Genomic DNA, 18,096 nt, shown 5'->3' on the forward strand with positions numbered 1-18,096 from the left:
CTATAAATATATTTTCTTCAAGTCCAACTTTTCTGCACGGAGAGACTCTATGCTGCTGCTGTTTGCTTTGCTGACCATAGGGAATGTTTTAATGCCACCACTTATACTAGGTGAGCTGGTGAAACGAATTGGCCAGGTCACTACTAGTAAATATTTGCATGATTACTTTTTGTTTGAATAAATGTAGCTGTTAAGGCCAAGAATTCATGTATTTGGACATTCTGTCTAGAATGACCAAATACATCTTCTGAAATAAGGTAGGTAAAGGCTGCATAGCATGTGTGTTCAACTGACTACTATGCATTTATGGTTGCCAACGCTCCAGGATTGTCCTAGAGTCTCCAGTAATTAAAGATTAATCTTTAATTAAAGATTGTCATGTGATGAAATCTCCGGGAATTCATCTAACCAAAGCTGGCAGTCCTATGTGCATTTAAGTTTATTTCTTACAGAGACAGGCTTGGAATGTGGAGATCTTGGTAAATGTAATTTTTCTGGGATAATGGAGTAAATTGGCATGTAGCCCTGCCATGTCATGCTTAGTTGAGATCCTGAGGCAATATTTAGTGTAATGGATTAAACAATGCTTCACTTCACACAGTAATCTGTTATACAGAAAGATACGTTTATGGTTTTCAAAATAAAGACTCTTTTCACTGTGAATTTAGCTAGTATTCTATTAATTGTTTGCACAGAAGTATAGCTAGTTCAATTTTAGTCCTTTAGCTTGTCCCAGGACTCCCATAAATGTTTTTGTTTTTGTTTTTTTGTTTTTGTTTTTTGTAAGAATATTCTCCTTAAGGAGTGCAGACTTGAAGCCATGGCACTTACCAAAAGAATTGGGCTACAGAAGCTTTAAAGTCTAGATTTTTAATTTAGAAAGTGGGCATGCATAGCCAACATTTTTTAAGAACCAGTAAGTCAGGCAGGTAATCTTGGATCAGTTAAGCTTATGGTTAAACAAAAATTCATTGAGTTCAAGAGCAGGAGGGACCATTTTATGGATGTCATCTTGTGCTTTTAAATTTCTTTAAATTTTCACCTACTATCCATTTTCCAGAGGGAAGCTCAACTCGCTAGACTTTCAGTAATCGTCTGGGTACTTCTGTTTCTTTTTAAATTAGAGAGTACCACCAATGTTTTTCGCCTCAGCTACCTGAAAGCTCACATGATAAGCCTTTCTTATGGTGCATGAAGTATAACTCTATTTTGATCAGATGATGATTAAACATTTGCAACTCAAATATTTGATATTAGAAACAAAATTACAACAACACATACTCCCATGAAGTTGAGTGTTAAAGGGGAACAGGAAGATAGGGTGGCTGTAACCCATGATTTTGTAGGTATCTTAGGTTGGCTTAAAACGACCACTTATGAATGCTTACATGTGAATTGTATGCTATATTCTATTAATATATATATATATATATATATATATAGATATATATATATATATATATATATATATATATATATATATATATATATATAAAAATAATAATCATTAAACCTTTGCCTTATCTTTCTGAAAAGATTAGTCTTTTGGCTATTGGCTTCCAAGATAAAAATTTCTTTTGGTTTAGTGATAATTAGTCTAAGTCACCCTTTGACTTCATTGGATGAGTGGGCTGGAGGATATGGGTGTTCTTCGCAATTCTTAGGGGAGCGATATTGGCCTGATCCATAGTAGAGATTATTGAGATTATTTCGTATTAGTTCTTTGAAGTGCACAAATAGATATTCCCCAAACAGCCTTTTGCGTGTAATTAGCATACCTGTACTTCATCCCCCACCCACTTCTAGAATTTCTCTGGTTCTTTTCTACACACCGATCATGAACATTTGCCTGAATCAGAGGTGGTTCGTACAATGCTGTCAAACCTGCAGGTGCAGGGCACACCCTCAATCTCCGATCATGGGGGCACCACCACATTCAGGACAAGCTGAAGTGCTAGTGTGATATTTACTGCTCATACTTAGTGCTGTGTGGTGTGGCATAAGCGACATTTTGTGCTAAGACTTTGGTGACAATAACTTGAGGAATGAGGATGTCTCCTCCTTTATCCTGGCCTTGGCTCAGCCCTGTTCTCTCTCCTGTTTACAGAAAACTTCATTCCACTGTCCTCCCCCAACAAATAAACCAGTTTGGGACACGTTGGCTATTCTCCCTGCAAACCTCATGAAGTTGAACTTTCCCACTCAGCTGGTATAACACAAGAGTTTGCGGCTGGTGAGGTGCAGAGGAGGTGTATACTGGATGCAAGCTAATGACTTTGCAGGGCGTATCAGGTTAGTGTGATGAATTCGGGCTATCTTGGTACAGCTTATGAATTTTGATATTGTGAAGTTGTATTATGCAAATCTTCTGCGTTACAAGTGCCTATATCTATGTGGATCCACCATGGCTGAGAGGTCCTGTGGCATTTACACCCCAGAGAGGTACAATGGGAAATACTTAAGGTAAACGTTGGCACTTAAACCTCAGAAAAAGTTATGCTAAAAAAATAAAAAGCAGCTGTGTCATTAGAAAAAATAGTTTAGATGATTCCTCTGAAGGGATGGGAGAAGATAGGAGCAATGGAAAGTTGCCAGGAGGAGAACAAAAGAGTCCAGGTGACCAGGAGGGTTTTAAAATAAAGAAGCACACAGGAACAGGGCCGGGGGCCAGATAGGAAAAGGAAGCCTAGGGTAAGAGGGGCAAGGTCACAGAAACTGAATGAGGGGCTCCATGAGGGAGATATCACCCAGCATGTAGCAGGGGGACCTGCCCTCTTTCCTGACTCCAGTGTTGCTGCAAGAGACTGTGACCCCAGGCCAAATAATTTCTTGGAGTGATGAGACAGAGGCAGGGACATGTATTGAGTGTTTGTTGTTCTATGTGATCTGTACTCTCCTGTGCTTAAGCTAATTAAGAAATAAAAGAGCATAAAGATGTTAGACTGTGCAAAGGGTGTGTGTGTTGACTGTGTCATCACTGCTGCATGCCCCTGAGAGAGGTAAACTGTTAAACTTCACACCTTTGGGGGTGGAATTCTGGGAGAGGGGTGTGCTTCAGTAACTGGGGTATCTTGGGGCGGGGAGAAGGGTCAGTGCTGGTCTTGGGGGCTTAGAGCAAGTGGGCTGAAGAGGCCCATTTCTGAGAAGGAGCAATAGACTGTAAATCAGTGCCCAGGAAATGTGCCAGAGAAACCAAGAAAGGAACTAGTGCTACCGCCTGCTGAGTCTCTAGAAGTTTAACATGCACTTTTGGGAATCCAGAGTGCACAGGCTTGGATTCCCTTCACAGCAGGAAGGAGTGCTTGGTAGGTTCTGTAACTGGCGGTTTGAACCAACCTTGCTCTGAAGGGTTCAAAAATCTGTTCTTGAATTTTTCTTGAAGCCCTGGTATGTGCACCTACAGAAGATGCATTTGGTGGTACTCGCGTTGTCATCGTTTCCATTACAACCTGCTAATTTTAGTTTTATAACTTGGCCCTATATTTTTTGCTCCAAGCTGAAATTTGGCATAGAACCCATCAGGCCATGATGAGCTGAATTCTTAACCATATTTTCTTTGAGTTTTTGGTAACTAAAGATACTGCTTAAAGTGCAAATAAAGAGAATTTTTGTGACTTCAGCTATAAAAACAGCATTGAATTGGTTTGTAAAGCTAAAGTAATGCTCATAATTTTGTTAATGGGTGAGGTCCTGCTTTTTTAAAGTACAGCTCAGATAGCGAGATTTTATAAAGTGCAACAAGCAAAGCATTTGATTCACAAGCATTTAGAATTCAAATTTCCTGAGCATTCTCAATGATGACCTCTGTAGTCACACTGGTTAATGCACTACTGGAAGGCTCTCAGATACTATGGTGATGAGCACAGTATAACAACCAATATAGAATAGACTGTTTAATATAGACCCTAATCCTGCAATGAGGTGCATGTAGGTGAATTTCTGCACCCACATGTGGCTCATTGCAGAAACAGGGCCTTAGAGCGGCAGACTAAGAGGCGACTTGGCAGAAGTATACAAAATAATGAATAATATCAAGGTGAATTGGGGTATGCTTTCCTCATCCTGGCTTGTAATACAGGGACAATGGGATGTCCAGTGAAGTTGCAATGTAGCACTTACAACTGATATGAAGGAAATTCCTTATTTTAATACACCACATAATTAACTTGCAGAAATCCTTGGTACAAGATATCATTGAAAGCAAGTACTTAATAGGATTTACAAAAGGATTATGCATTTATATGGTTAGTAAGAACATCTACAGGTACATTAGGATTTTTCTTTTAAGAATGGACCTTAATGTGTGAGCACATAAGCCAACCACTAGCCTATGGAGGGGAAGGGGCTAGGAAGAAACTTCCTTTGGACATGTTGTTTCATAATTGTCAACAATAGGGCTTCTTGCAGCATTTTTTGGAATCCTCTAGCTTAGGGGTAGGCAACCTATGGAACGGGTGCCGAAGGCAGCACGCGAGCTGATTTTTTTCAGTGGCTCTCACACGGCCTGGGTCCTGGCCACCGGTCTGGGGGGCTCTGCATTTTAATTTAATTTTAAATAATAGAATCCTAGAATCTCAGGGTTGGAAGGGACCTCAGGAGGTCATCTAGTCCAACCCCCTGCTCAAAGCAGGACCAAACCCAACTAAATCATCCCAGCCAGGGCTTTGTCAAGCCTGATCTTAAAAACCTCTAAGGAAGGAGATTCTACCACCTCCCTAGGTAACCCATTCCAGTTCTTCACCACCCTACTAGTGAAAAAGTTTTTCCTAATGTCCAACCTAAACCTCCCCCTCTGCAACTTGAGACCATTACTCCTTGTTCTGTCATCTTCTACCACTGAGAACAGTCTAGATCCATCCTCTTTGGAACCCCCTTTCAGGTAGTTGAAAGCAGCTATCAAATCCCCCCTCATTCTTCTCTTCTGCAGACTAAACAATCCCAGTTCCCTCAGCCTCTCCTCATAAGTCATGTGCTCCAGCCCCCTAATCATTTTTGTTGCCCTCCGCTGGACTCTCTCCAATTTTTCCACATCCTTCTTGTAGTGTGGGGCCCAAAACTGGACACAGTACTCCAAATGAGACCTCACCAGTGCTGAATAGAGGCGAATGATCACATCCCTCAATCTGCTGGTAATGCCCCTACTTATACAACCCAAAATGCCATTAGCCTTCTTGGCAACAAGGGCACACTGTTCACTCATATTCAGCTTTTCGTCCACTGTAACCCCTAGGTCCTTTTCTGCAGAATTGCTGCCCAGCCATTCGGTCCCTAGTCTGTAGCAGTGCATAGGATTCTTCTGTCCTAAGTGCAGGACTCTGCACTTGTCCTTGTTGAACCTCATCAGGTTTCTTTTGGCCCAATCCTCTAATTTGTCTAGGTCCCTCTGTATCCTATCCCTACCCTCCAGCGTATCAACCACTCCTCCCAGTTTAGTGTCATCTGCAAACTTGCTAAGGGTGCAGTCCAGACCATCCTCCAGATCGTTAATGAAGATATTGAATAAAACCGGCCCCAGCACCGACCTTTGGGGCACTCCACTTGATACCGGCTGCCAACTAGACATGGAACCATTGATCACTACCCGTTGAGCCCGACCATCTAGCCAGTTTTCTATCCACCTTACCGTCCATTCATCCAGCCCAGACTTCTTTAACTTGCTGGCAAGAATACTGTGGGAGACTGTATCAAAAGCTTTGCTAAAGTCCAGAAATAGCACATCCACTGCTTTCCCCTCATCCACAGAGCCGGTTATCTCATCAGAGAAGGCAATTAGGTTAGTCAGGCATGACTTGCCCTTGGTGAATCCATGCTGACTGTTCCTGATCACTTCCCCTCCTTTAAGTGGTTCAGAATTGATTCCTTGAGGACCTGTTCCATGATTTTTCCAGGGACTGAGATGAGACTGACTGGCGTGTAGTTGCCTGGATCTTCCTTCTTCCCTTTTTTAAAGATGGGCACTAGATTAGCTTTTTTCCAGTCATCCGGGACCTCCCCCGATCGCCATGATTTTTCAAAGATAATGGCCAATGGCTCTGCAATCTCATCGGCCAACTCCTTTAGCACCCTCGGATGCAGCGCATCCGGCCCCATGGACTTGTGCTCGTCCAGCTTTTCTAAATAGTCCCGAACTACTTCTTTCTCCACAGAGAGCTGGTCACCTCCTCCCCATACTGTGCTGCAGAGTGCAGCTGTCTGGGAGCTGACCTTGTCTGTGAAGACAGAGGCAAAAAAAGCATTGAGTACACTAGCTTTCTCCACATCCTCTGTCACTAGGTTCCCTCCCTCATTCAGCAAGGGGCCCACACTTTCCTTGACTTTCTTCCTGTTGCTAACATACCTGAAGAAACCCTTCTTGTTACTCCTAACATCTCCGGCTAGCTGCAACTCCAAGTGTGATTTGGCCTTCCTAATTTCACTCCTGCATGCCTGAGCAACACTTTTATACTCCTTCCTGGTTATTTGTCCAATCTTCCACTTCTTGTAAGCTGTTTTTTTGTGTTTAAGACGAGCAAGGATTTCACTGTTGAGCCAAGCTGGTTGCCTGCCATATTTACTTTTCTTCCTACACATCGGGACGGTCTGTTCCTGCAACCTCAATAAGGTTTTTTAAAAATACAGCCAGCTTTCCTCGACTCCTTTCCCCGTCATGTTATTCTCCCAGGGGACCTTGCCCATCAGTTCACTGAGGGAGTCGAAGTCTGCTTTTCTGAAGTCCAGGGTCTCAGTTCTACTGCTCTCCTTTCTTCCTTGTGTCAGGATCCTGAACTCGACCATCTCATGGTCACTGCCTCCCAGGTTCCCATCCACTATTGCTTCCTCTACTATTTCTTCCCTGTTTGTGAGCAGCAGGTCAAGAAGAGCTTTTCCCCTAGTTGATTCCTCCAGTACTTGCACCAGGAAATTGTCCCCTACACTTTCCAGAAACTTCCTGGATTGTCTGTGCACTGCTGTATTGCTCTCCCCGCAGATATCGGGGTGATTAAAGTCACCCATGAGAACCAGGGCCTGCGATCTAGCAACTTCTGTTAGTTGCTGGAAGAAAGCCTCGTCCACCTCATCCCCCTGGTCTGGAGCTCTGAGCAGTCATACTGCTCTCTTACATACAACGCCACTCCCCCACCTTTTCTGCCCTGCCTATCCTTCCTGAACAGTTTATATCCATCCATGACAGTACTCCAATCATGTGAGTTATCCCACCAAGTCTCTGTTATTCCAATTACATCATAATTCCTTGACTGTGCCAGGACTTCTAGTTCTCCCTGCTTGTTCCCCAGGCTTCTTGCATTTGTGTATAGGCACTTAAGATAACTTGCTGATTGTCCCGCTTTCTCGGTCTGAGACAGGAGTCCTCCCCTCTTGCAGTCTCCTGCTTGTGCTTTCTCCCGGTATCCCACTTCCCCACTTACCTCGGGGCTTCTTAAAAATGAAGCTTCTTAAACATTTTAAAAGCCTTATTTACTTTACAAACAACAGTAGTTTAGTTATATATTACAGACTTATAGAAAGAGACCTTCTAAAACTGTTAACATGTATTACCAGCACGCGAAACCTTAAATTAGAGTGAATCAATGAAGATTCGGCACACCACTTCTGAAAGGTTACCAATCCCTGCTCTAGCCTTTATTAGATACAGGATATTGGACCGGATAGACCACTGGTCTTATTGAATCTGACAATTCTTTTAGTCCTACTTGCTCATATCTGAGGTGGAGGAGCAGGAAATCTCGCCCTAGGACTCTCAATGCATTCAAAGAGAGGCAGCATTCAGAGTCATACTCTACATCAGACTGATGCTCCTGCTGGCAAATATCAGCACAATGACAACTTTCATTGAGAAATCCTTCACTATAGAGCAGTGGTTCTCAGCTTGCTTACCATTGTGGGCTGCATATAAAGCTCTCTGTGTTTTATGTGGGTTGCATCCGTGCAATATATATACTACTTGTATGGTCCTGAGGATGTCACATGGGCTGCAGCTGTGTGCTGATTGGGCCGCAAGCAGCCTGCAGGCTGTGGGTTGAGAACCACTGTTCTAGAGGAAGGGAAATGGTGACAAGTGCAAGCAAAAGTGTGTGTTTTGGTTTTGTAATCTTTTTCATCTATATGATTTTATATGGTCAATATGTGAATATCATATTAAACATTGCAGTTTGCCTTGCCTGACTTAATGGTTTAAAGGAAAGAAATGATCCACTATGCCCCTGTTGCTAAAGAGCACAAAACTACATTGAGATGAGCTACATAACACATAACTTTTCCCCTGCTGCAGCAGTATTAACCTACAACAAAACTTTCGGATGTTTTCAATTCTGCTAACCCATTAATAACAGGGCTCAAACAGATGATGATGATGTGTCTGTAGTATCCTGGGACCAACACAGCTACAACAGTACGGCAACCACACAAGTTGATGAGGTACTGTAATATCCATGATGCATCATACATTGAGTACTATGCCACAGATTTTCTTAAGTGAGTGGAGCTATTGGGTTACACAACAGATTGCCTAGATTGAGAGCGGAAACTCTGTTGCATTGACCTTCAACATTAGAAGTGACAAGGTTCTGGAAAACATACTCTAGGGAGCTATCTTGCTTAGATCTAGTCTATCTCATCCATGATCAGATTTAAATTATTCTAATCCAGCAAAGATAGGAAATATTCTTTAAAAAAGTCTGAAGATAACCTGAAAATCTGAACACTGAAGTTCATATAATTTTATAATGTGGTTATACAAGATTCTTTGGGACACATTAGTAACTACTGATTAAAAGCGACTGCTTTATTGTTGAACATAAGCAATATGAATTGATGTGGTTGAGTGGCTAAAACAGAGTAACAAAATTGATGTACGAGTTTAATAAAAGATTTAGATGTTTCAAAGGTCATGTAGCACTTTCTCGTTCTGCTTTAAATAAATATTTCATGAAAGAAGTATTGATACAGTTTGGAATTACCTTTTTGATTATGTCACTATAAAAAAAACCCACTCTTCAGCTACTAAGATTAAATTACTGAGACTACAAGTTAGTTTGTAGCAACAATAACACATACTTAAAATAATTTCTCTTATTGTGGTGTCCATGATGTGCTAGGAATTCCTCCTCCCCCCAAAATACAAAGCAACAAAGAGTCCTGTGGCACTTAAAGGCTAACAGATGTATTGGAGCATGCGTCTGACAAAATGGGCATTCACCCACGAAAGCTTATGCTCCAAATACATCTGTTAGCCTTTAAGGTGCCACAGGACTCAGTCTGCATCTGTAAAAAGCAAGAAAAACACGGCTACCCCTCTGATACTTATAATAATAATAATAGGAGATATACTTATCTCCTAGAACTGGAAGGGATCTTGAAAGGTTATTGAGTCCAGCCCCCTGCCTTCACTAGCAGGACCAAGTACTGATTTTTGCTCCAGATCCTAAGTGGCCCCCTCAAGGATTGAACTCACAACCCTGGGTTTAGCAGGCCAATGCTCAAACCACTGAGCTATCCCTCCTCCCCCATGTACTTGCCCCCAAATACAGTAACTCCTCTCTTAACATTGTAGTTATGTTCCTGAAAAATGCTACTTTAAGTGAAACGATGTTAAGCGAATCCAATTTCCCCATAAGAATTAATGTAAATGAGGGTGTTAGGTTCCAGGGAAAATTTTTTCACCAGACAAAAAACTATATATACACATAAGTTTTAAACAGATAATTTAATACTGGTACACAGTGATAATGATTGTGAAGCTTGTTTGAGGTGGAGGAATCAGAGGGTGGGATATTTCCCAGGGAATGCCTTACTGCTAAATGAACTAGCAATTGACTGAGCCCTCAAGGGTTAAGTCTCTCACTCTACAAGGTAGCAGGAAAGGAGGGAGGGCAGACAGAGAGAGACAGACACACACCCTGTGTATGAGAGAGAAAAATGCGCATTTGCCCTTAAGTAGCTGACCTCAGGCTTAAGTACACTGCCTTGTTAATTAAATCAGCTTGCTGAGACCTGAGACTGCAGCTACCTGTGTCCCCCCTGCTCTATGGAAGATGGGGTAAGCGGGGTGCAGGAGCAGGGGGGAGGAGGAGACACCCTGACATTAGCCCCTTTCTTCCCCGCTCCCCTGTACAGCAAGCAGGAGTTTCTGGGAGCAGCTCCAAGGCAGAGGGCAGGAGCAGCACATGGCAGTGGGGGGAGGGACAGCTACTGCACAGGGAACTTAAGGGAATGGGGAGCTGATGGGGGGGCGGGGCAGGGGGAGGGCTGCTGGTCCACCCTGGTTCCAAGCTCCCCCCAGCTAGCTGCAAGGGGCTGCTCTTCCTGCAAGCAATGGACAAAACAGGTGGCTGCCAAACACGTTAGAAGGGAGCATTTCACAACTTTAAATGAGCATGTTCCCTAATTGATCAGCAATTTAACATCGAAACAACATTAACCAGGACGACTTTAAGTGAGGAGTTCCTGTATAGGAAAATGGAGTGAATGCTTAATTTCTACCCCATTATTCCAGCCCAGGAACTTGTACCTGAAGAAATCATTTTCAAGGGCAGGCCAACCTCTGTTTTTCTTTACTTTGATGTAGAGTAAAGGTTCATGACCTGCCTCAACAATGGTGTAGTGGTTGTGTTCAACTAGATCATCCCTGTATCCACATGACTTCCAAGGATTAAGCACTGTGGCCAAATAACTTTTGCCTAGTGGTTAGCAAACTAGGGCATGATCAAAACTATTAAGCACAAATACTTATGCAGTTTGGTAAACAAATCTGCAGTAATTCATCTCGTGCCTGAAATAGTTTCTGGGGCTGTCAAGCAATTAAAAAAAATCGTAATTAATCACGCGATTAATCGCACTGTTAAAGAATAATAGGATACCATTTATTTAAATATTTTTGGATATTTTCTACATTTTCAAATATATTGATTCAATTACCACACAGAATACAAAGTGTACAGTGCTCACTTTATATTATTATTTTTTATTACAAGTATTTGCACAGTAAAAGACACAAGGAGTTGTATTAGGTAAATTAAAAAAATACAAGTACTGTAGTGAAATCTCTTCATCATGAAAGTTGAACTGACAAATGCAGAATTATGTACAAAAATGTTTTATTTGTGTGTAGTTTAATGTAAAACTTTAGACCCTACAAGTCCACTCAGTCCTACTTCTTGTTCAGCCAATCGCTTAGACAAACAAGTTTGTTTACATTTGCAGGAGATAATGCTGCCTGCTTCTTGTTTACAGTGTCACCTGAAAGTGACAACAGATGTTTGCATTGCATTGTTGTAGTTGGCATCACAAGATATTTACATGCCAGATGTGCTAAAGACTCATATGTCCCTTCATGCGTCAACCACTCTTCCAGAGGACATGCGTCCATGTCGATGATGGGTTCTGCTCGATAACGATCCAAAGCAGAGTGGACTGATGCACGTTCATTTTCATCATCTGAGTCAGATGTCACCAGCAGAAGGTTGATTTTTCTTTTTTGGTGGTTCAGTTCTGTAGTTTCTGCATCGGAGTGTTGCTCTTTTAAGACTTCTAAAAGCATGCTCCACACCTCGTTCTTCTCAGATTTTAGAAGGCACTTCAGATTCTTACATCGAGTGCTGTAGCTATCTTTAGAAATCTCACGTTGCTACCTTCTTTGTGTTTTGGCAAATCTGCAGTCAGTGTTCTTAACCCAGCACATGTTGTTCATTTTATCATCCGAAACTGCTATAACACGAAATATATGGCAGAATGCGGATAAAACAGAGCAGGAGACATACAATTCTCCCCCAAGGAGTTCAGTCACAAATTAAATTAATGCATTATTTTTTTAACAAGCATTGATCAGCATGGAAGCATGTCCTCTGGAATGGTGGCCAAAGCGTGAAGGGGCATATGAATGTTTAGCATATCTGGCACATAAATACCTTGCAAAGCTGGTTACAAATTGACATACAAACGCCTGTTCTCACTGTCAGGTTACATTGTAAATAAGAAGCCGGCAGCATTATCTACCGTGAATGTAAACAAACTTGTTTGTCTCAGCGATTGGTTGAACAAGGAGTAGGACTGAGTGGGCTTGTAGGCTCTAAAGTTTTATGTTGTTTGTTTTTTGTTTTCTGAGGGCAGAAAATCTACATTTGTGAATTGCACTTTCACAACAAAGAGATTGCACTTCAGTACTTGTATGAGGTGAATGGAAAAAATACTATTTGTTCATTTTTACAGTGCAAATATTTGTAATAAAAATAATATAAAGCGAGCACTGTAGACTTTGCATTATGTGTTGTAATTGAAATCAATATATTTGAAAATGTAGAAAAACATCCAAAATATTTATTAAATTTCAGTTGGTATTCTATTGTTTACCAGCGTGATTAAAAGTGCGATAAATGTTTTTAATCATGATCAATATTTTTTAGTTAATCGCGTGAGTTAACGCTGATTAATTGACAGCCCTAATAGTTTCCCTTCCCTCATCTATCTAGCGGCTTGCCTCTCCTTCACATTTCTTTTCCAAGCCCACCTTTTTAAGCAATTGATCCCTTTTTTCCCTTCTCCTTATTAGTAATTTCGAGACCCTTATTCTCCTGAAGTGTTGCCTTTGTATGGTTTCTGTTTTAAACAGTGAAACAAGACATTTTTTAATCTGTTTGTGAATTATGATGTAAATGTGCTGCACTACTTAAATGTTTTGTAATAGTAATGAGCAGCAGTTGGTTTTAAATAGCTTTCATCATTTTCTGGGAGGCAATATGTGAACAGCAACTGCAACCAGAGAATTTCCCAGGGTGCAGTGGGAAGACTGTCTGGAACACCTTTCTCAGTGTTGGTAATCAGACTAGGATTACGGTATGTTGATATTCATCAGTTTTCAACATGCTACTTCTATGCTACTGAGAGAAATGTTAGTTTCTGTAGGTGTTTACAGCTGATATGCAGCCTGACTCTTTCTAAACTCCCACTGATGATGATTAAAAAGAAACAAAAGGATGACTGTTGTGTTTTGCTGTCTCTGTTCTCATCTGTTCATCTGCTCCACTCCTGAAGAGCTGAAGTGCAACACCTGCTTTTTCTCCTGGTGAACAGGCACATTTATAGAGGTGAGAGCACTCTACAGCAAGGAGAGTGATGGTGCAGCTGTTCGACACAGGCTAGCGGCCACTCTTGTGAACCATTTGTTAGAAAAGGGAGTTGCATTTGTGGGTGGGTGGTCTGGGCTGTGCAGAAGATATGGGAGGGTAAGTGAGGCTGGGGAACCAGAGGCATGAGATGGAGGGGGTTTCTTGATGGATAGAATTCTAGTGCTTCCGTTCACCAAGGCATTGCCATCTGAAGGACTCTTTCAGCGCTGCTGGTGCTGGTGTGCCTGAGAATGACAGCAGTGCCAGGGAAACCTTCCTTAAAGAATGAATTGACGAGACACCTCTCAACACAGTCACAGTTATCCCCATCATACATACCTTCCTTCAGTCTTGCACAGAGCCCTTCACATGGGAACCTGCTTTTAAATCCATCAGTACTTCCCAAAGAACTCAGAGAGACAATAGGATTATTAAGATGGCTACAACCTTTTTATCTCGTCTTGTGTGACTGTGTAGAGGATTTATGCAGGTGATTTCTATTGGTCTTAAGTTTTATAAACCCTGATTTTACAAGAGTCAACTTAAGTTGAATGTGTCACTTTAAAAGAAGGCAGTCAAACCTTTGTAGGATCCCTAAAGCATCTCTTCTTCCCCCCCCCCCCCACCTGCATGATGATGGCTCTTTAGAGAGAGAGTGTGTAATTTTCCTGCAAGAAAATCATTCCTGTCCAGGAAAATCATTATAAAATGTACATGGTTAATGATGAAATAATATAAGTTGTAAGAGGTGACGCAATAGGATATTGATACCTTATGGCAAATATGGTTGCAGATATCAGTTGGGAAAACCCTCATTTATAGTATTTCTGGAGATTACGTTGCATTGTGTAGTGTAGTAGAATAGGCCTATTCTGTGAAACTTTTAAAACTTTCTCCCATAATGGCAGGGGGAGAGGGGGGTTGCACAAAAACCTTTAGATGTATCAAATATAAATAGTGTAGCAGTAAGCACAGAAATATATTTGAAGTAATTGGTTATATTTTCTATTATTGTGTAACCCATGCTAGTCTACTCTGGCATCATGTCCCCCTCTAGTGAATAGGCCATATAGAATTTTCAGTCCACTATTGCTAGCAGACCTAGTCATTCAGTTCAAGAAGTGGAGAAGTGGAGACCCACCTAGTCTGACCTCTTGTCTAATCTACTCGAGAAAGGCCTAACAAGAACTAATGGCTGGAAGGTGAAGCCTGGCAGATTCTCATTAAGCACAGTGATGGTTATTTAACCATTGGAACAAATGACAAAAGGGAGTGGTAGATTCTCCATCTGGTGATGTCTTCAGATCAAGATTGGAAGCTGTATGCTTTAGCCAAATACACATTATTGGGATAAATACAGGGGTATCTTGGTGAAATTTAATGGTCTTTGATAGACCATCTAGTCTGACTTCCTGTATAATTGTCCTTTCTGGCCTTCTGCATGCAAAAAGAATGAATATGAATAGCTCTGAGGTGTAATTGCCATATTCATTTCAGTGGGTACTAACTCAAATGCTAAAAATACTTTAAATACCAACATTAAGTATTACACTGCTCATCAAAACAGGTAAGAAAAGAGAAATATCACATTGTGAAGTTTTACCCAGGCTACTGACCCCTCATTTTGGGTGGGGCCTCTAACAACATGGGCAGAATTTAAAGGTAAGTATAGTTGGTTTCATTTTCCTTAAGTGGGGGAGTTCAGATTTCCAAAGTTGGAGGAACACTGCTGTAAAAGATGTATATGCTCTGTATTTTACTTAGAGGTCTCTGTGTCTCCTTTTTGTTTTTCAGATTTTCTAAAATTGCAAAATCAGCAAAGAGTCCTGTGGCACCATATAGACTAACAGATGTATTGGAGCATGAGCTTTCGTCGGTGAATACCATGAAATTCACCCACGAAAGCTCATGCTCCAAAACATCTGTTAATCTATAAGGTGCCACAGGACTCTTTGCTGCTTTTACAGATCCAGACTAACACGGCTACCCCTCTGATACTAAAATTGCAAATAAATCTGCTTCATGTGCACAGTCTTTTCCATGAATACAAAATTACTTTTCAAGCTATTCCTAGGAATCTAAAATAGTAACAAAGCATTGCCACCTGTAAATATCAATTGTCATTTGTGAAAGGGTCAAGAAAAGTTCTGTCTAAACTGGTAGGAAAAAGCTGCCAAAAAAAAAATCACCTATGTATCTAGTAGGGTCTGTTGCTCAAGTGCTAGTTTTTGTTTAATAACATAGTTTATGTTGCATTAACATAGGAAGCAAAATGACCCCAGCTGGGAGTTCAGCTCATCCCTAGTCTGACCTTCCCAAAACTACACACAGAAAGCCTCTCCCTGTAGATTTATCCTCAGTACCTGTGCAAGGGAAGGGAAAAGTTGAACAGAAAGTTGTTCACTAGGATCCATGTATTACCCCTGATTTTTTCATTTAGGAGCAGTCATATTAAGGAAACTAAGATTAAAAAAACCCTGATGTTTGTAGTTTTTTTTTTTTGAGAATGTATATTTAAGCCCCTTCAACCACACACACCGCTGCTGATCTTTGCTTTCTTGATCACTACACAGATTTTTCAAGAGTAGCTAGCAGTAGACTGAAACATGTAAGAAACTAGCCAGTTATTGCTTAGAACTATATGGGCAGACATCAGTGAAAAAGACCGGATTCCTGTCAATTTGACACGACAGCAAGGGCACCGGATAAGCTCAGATGACAACGTTTTCTGTTCACCATAGATGAGTGGATAATTTTTCAGGACATGGCCATGCCAATATGGTAGGATGTCATGTCTTACAATATAAGGATGGCTAGGCCTGCTCAGTATTCGGATGAGAGCCAAGCCAAGGCAGGTTGTTTCTGGAAGTGATATTGAGGAATTAATTAGAAGCCATTCTTGCCCCTTTTTACAGAATCAATACAGACAGTATGGTCATGAGTATTCTGTGCTCTTTGGAGGTAGCTTGTTTTAAAATATCTCTTGGACTTTTTTCGCAAGAGTAAGTGTTATCACAAGTTCCCTGGATAAATTCTGGCTTGAATAATTACCTTTTGTCTACATAAATCCCCCTGTAGTTTCAGTTGCATAAATATCACTCTAATATCACTAAGATCACCTTTTGTGAAGTGCTTTGAGATCTACTGACAAAGTTCTGTGCAAGAACTGGGTGATGAGGATTTGTTCTATAGTGTGAAATAGCTGTGACTTTATGCTTCAGTGGCGTAGAAGAACTGATTCCCGTATGTATGACTTGCATACTGTGTTGGAGTGAATGGATATGAAAAAGCAGCGCAAATGGAAGATATTAACAGTGGTGATTCTTCCTTAATCTGTCCTCTTGTTGTGAAGCTGATCAAAAAGCTTGCTACAAAACTTCTGTTTACATTTTTGGGCGTGGTAATCTTAAACTGAGGAGTTAGAATTCGCTGCCATAAGGAATAATGGGAAAAATGTATTTCATCTGCTCATATTGGCTAACCCCCAGGTGTGAGGAATTTAGCATTAGCTTCTGGAGTTACTGATGAGTATGGGGAATGAAGCATGTGCTGTGTGACTTTCAGCTAACCAAATAGGAAGAAGTCTCTAGTGCTTTTCTGATAATGTATTCCTATCCACCAATTAGCGGAGCTCTTGAATGGTGTTTTATAGCAACTCCTGGGACTGATTATTTGAATGTCTTCAACTTCAGTCAGAGCAGGATTGAGCCATTTTTACAATGGGGGTTGAGGGAATTCCACACTTTGGGGAATGAATTCCTGTATGAAGGAAGTATAGTTGCCAAAGTGTGATAGAAGCAGATACATGCAGAATATGAATGAATCTCTGCCTTAGACCCTTTGAAGTCAGATGAAAGGAGACATGCTTACTACAATGACAGAATGATTTGTGAGAATGTGTTTATAAAAATAAAAACAACTTTCTTCTTCCTCCAATTTAAATCCAAGTAGCTCTAAGGGTTTATCTTTGTGCCAGTTTTATCTCTCTAGCAAATCTTTTTTCTTACTTGATTCAAAATCCAATCTGAACCACCCACATGACTTCCCTCCCCTACAGACACTATCTGGTGTTTTGTTTGCACAGTCATTTATTCATTAATTGCTTCCATGTCCAGGGCTGTAAACAGTGAAATTGTATTAGTGAGTAAGAGCTCCTACACCAAGTGATGAAATCTATATTTCTTCTGCCTTTTGCTTTTTTGTTGGCCTCTTAATGCAAAAGCCAAAAATCCATCACGACTATCAGAGCAAAACAGTTTTGTGTGAGTGAGGATACTAATATGTGACATTTTCTTTCATTAAAAATTCCTTAATTTCTGCCCTCGTCTTCATTGAACTTAAGCTAATTGTGATTTTCTGTGTAGGAAGCTACTGAGATCATCAATTACAGCTGGAGAGGAAATAGCAAAATGAATTATTTTGGCACTGTGGTTTATTTTAGGCAGTCAAGTATGGACTCTGTGGCTTAACCCTTGTACACATAGGCTACTCTATGATTTCATGTTTTTGGCTGTGTCCTTCATTTTGCCCAAGATTCTACCTCATCCACAAGTGACTTGCTTTTTTGTTTGGGAGTGAGCAGGACGTAAGGGTCACCTTAAGATTGCTGTCTGTGTTTGGTATGTTGCTTGTATAGGGCTGGGTCTTGGTCCATTTGAAGTTAGTGGCAAAACTCGCATTGATTTAAATGGTGCTAAATTAAGCTAACAGTGATATCTTTTGATCCATCCCTTTTCCCACTTTCTTGCTAGCTGAAGCCCAAAATTTTAGTGTAAGTACTTAGCTTGTATACAGAACTTTTCATTAGTAGATGTCAAAGTACTTTACAAAAGAGGTCAGTGTCATCCCCATTTTACAAATTAAAAAAAAACTGAGGCACAGATAGGTGAAGTGACTAGCCCAAGGTCTCCCAGCAGCAACAGAACTCGGGTCTGCTGAGTCACAGTCCAGTGCTCTAGCCACTAGGCAACACTGCCTCACTAAGGCCTGGAATACA

At 41.0% G+C, this 18,096-nt stretch overlaps 1 protein-coding gene across 9 annotated transcripts in view; it reads left to right on the forward strand.

Annotated features, from left to right (window-relative positions):
• EPS8 (epidermal growth factor receptor pathway substrate 8) overlaps positions 1-18,096 on the forward strand; it is a 205,869-nt gene that overhangs the window by 27,523 nt on the left and 160,250 nt on the right. For 6 of the 9 annotated variants that reach the window (XM_039545122.1, XM_039545152.1, XM_039545132.1 and 3 more), the window contains one exon: positions 2,108-2,292. The exons of 2 other annotated variants lie outside the window; for them this stretch is intronic. The gene's annotated coding sequence lies outside the window, so the exon portion shown is untranslated. Of the gene's footprint in view, positions 1-2,107; positions 2,293-8,330; positions 8,416-18,096 lie in introns of all 9 variants that reach the window. One more of the 9 variants, XM_039545164.1, reaches the window with a different exon arrangement.

The sequence above is a fragment of the Mauremys reevesii genome, linkage group 1, assembly GCF_016161935.1.
Source record: "Mauremys reevesii isolate NIE-2019 linkage group 1, ASM1616193v1, whole genome shotgun sequence".
Taxonomy (NCBI): Eukaryota; Metazoa; Chordata; order Testudines; family Geoemydidae; genus Mauremys; species Mauremys reevesii.